We start from the raw sequence: 2,833 nt of genomic DNA on the forward strand, positions 1-2,833 counted from the left end.
GGCATCGTAGCTAAATTTGCAGATGACACAAAGATAGGAAAGTATGTTGTGAAGAGGACATTAGGAGGTTGCCGATGGATATTGATAGGTTAAGTGAGTGGGCAAAAATATGGCAGATGGAGTATAATATGGGAAAATGTGAAGTTGTTCACTTTGGCAGGAAGAATAAAAAAACAGAATATTACTTAAACAGAGAACGGTTGCAGAATTCTGAGATGCAGAGGGATCAAGGTGTTCTAGTGCATGAGTCACAATAAGTTAGTGTGCAGGTAGAGCAAGTCATTAAGAAGGCTAATGGAATGCTATCCTCTATTACAAGAGGAATTGGACATAAAAGTAAGGATGTTATGCTTCAGTTATACAGGGCATTGGCGAGGTTACATCTCGAATATTGTGTTTAGTTTTGGTCTCCTTATTTAATGAAGGATGTAAATGTGTTGGAGGCGGTTAAGAGGAGATTTACTAGATTGATACCTGGAATGAGCGTGTCGTCTTATGAGGAAAGGTTAGACAGACTGGGCTTGTTTCTACTGGAGTCAGAAGAGTGAGGGGTGACTTGATTGAAGTATATAAGACCCTGTACAGTATTCACAAGGTGGACTTGGAAAGGGTGTTTCCTCTTGTGGATGAGTCCAGAACTAGGGGGCATTGTTTGAAAATTAGGGGCTGCCCTTTAGAACAGAGATAAGGAGAGATTTTTTCTCTCAGAGGGTTGTGCAACTTTGGAACTTTCTGCCTCAGAAGGCAGTGGAGGAGGGGTCACTGAATATTTTTAAGGTGGGGGTAAGTAGATTCTTGTTAGGCAAGGGAATCAAAGGTTATCGAGGGTAGATGGGAGTGCGGAATTTGAAACACAAATGGTTCAGCCAAGATCTTATTGAATGGCGGAGCAGGCCCAAGGGGCTGAATGGCCTATGTGTGCTCCTATTTTGTATGCGCATATGTAGATCTGCTGCTTCCATGCATCTCTGGATCTGCAAGGCCTTCCCAGCTGTGGGATGTTGACCGAGCTGGAATTCCATGCTGTTCCCACTCTCCTTACTTTGCAATACAAAAGAGGCAAAGGAATTCTTTTAGGAGGCAGGAATTATTTTGCTTGGTGTAATTGAAACTAGCAGGTCGAAGCTGAGAGTTGTCCTCTAACGAAAAAGTGCGTACAAAAATGTAATACAAGTGCATCCAGCAGATATACATGAAATTTGACGAACAAAATTTGAGACCCTTGACAGAAAGCTATTGTGTAACATTGATTTACACTTACATCTCTACAATTTAAGTGCTGACAGTTAGTTTTGCAAATGATATTTCCATGGTTACAGCAGCATAGTCACCATTGTTTTACATGCAGCATTTGTCTACTTACCTGACAGGTCTGACTGGAATGAGGAGTTGCCAATTTTTTATTTCAGTAAGGAACGCTGAATTATCTTTGATCAAAGTAGAATTTGCCTTGCCTTGCCCCCATCCCAGTCAGATAGGTTACAGATGAGGCTGGAAACAGGGAAGGGCAGAAAAGTCTTCTTTAATGAAGTGGGATATGACCTAAACCTGATGAAGTGTGCAAATTGTTAAATCCTCCATCCAGAAACTCCTTGCTTCATCATCAAGAAAAAGGCCTGCTGGTGATAATGATGTGAAACTTAATTGCATAGTGCTCTGTAGAATGAAATCCTGGCTGCAACATTTTTCTTTGACAGAAGTAAATTCACTCCCCTACGTTTTTCCCCTTTAATGAAACGCCCTCAAGTAGTTGTCTTCAATTCCGCTTCAGTTCAAAGAGACTTTGGGGATATTTTTGCTGGCTCCCTTTGGTGTTAAAGAGCCTTTGAAGTAACCAAGATTTAGTCCTGAGCTGAAACACTGGGTTTGCCCATGTTTAACGCAAGATACCATCTTGATAAAAATTTGAAGCGTGTGCTAGGACTGGCCTCCCAAATGATGAATATTAAGGGGTTAATTGCCACTTAAATTGCCTGCTAGCACTCATTAATGAGGCTGCTCAGCACTTTGATGCCTAATGCTTGACCTAACACCCTCATCTAACAGCGCGAGTAAACAAATTGTTACTGTGGATTTTGCATGCTGCTTAAAGGCATACTCACCCGTCACTGTTACATTGCTGCTGAATGTTAGATGAGGTATTTTGAAATACTTCAGGAAACTTTCTGGGACAGTTTGTCAAGACTTCATCAACACTATCAACATTTATTCTGAAATTTCTGTGGGAGGAGTTCACCTAATAAACGCGAATGCTGTATTACTCCACCTTATAGGAGTCACCAGGAGTAAGGGAGTACTTAGTTCCAGGCATCTGTAATCGACCTCTTAAGAGATCAATTGACCTGGATGAGGACTGGGAGGAGGACATGAGGGCAGACAGAGCAGCACCAGCTACTGCAGGAGAGTGGGCCAGTTCAACAAGATGGAATTCTCCTCTTTCAAGTACAGGACATCCCTCCTCCTGAATTTCCTCCACTAGGATCTCACGTGCCTCACCTGAGAACCTTGTGCCTTCTAGCTCTGTCCCTCAGCCATCCTGAAGCCTGCTGTTGAATATTGGCCAGCCCACGCCACACCTTCAGTGCAAGTGGGTGCATGGAGCCCACATCTCCTGCTCCACGAAAATTGTTTCTTTCTTTTTAATTCATTCATGGCATGTGGGCTTCGCTGGCTGGGCCAGCATGTATTGCCCATCCCTAGTTGTCCTTGAGAAGGTGGTGGTGAGCTGCCTTCTTGAACCGCTGCAGTCTATGTGGTGTAGGTACACACACAGTGCTGTTAGGAAGGGAGTTCCAGGATTTTGACCCAGCGACAGTGAAGGAATGGTGATATA

Source organism: Cetorhinus maximus, chromosome 8 (assembly GCF_964194155.1).
Source record: "Cetorhinus maximus chromosome 8, sCetMax3.hap1.1, whole genome shotgun sequence".
NCBI lineage: Eukaryota > Metazoa > Chordata > Chondrichthyes > Lamniformes > Cetorhinidae > Cetorhinus > Cetorhinus maximus.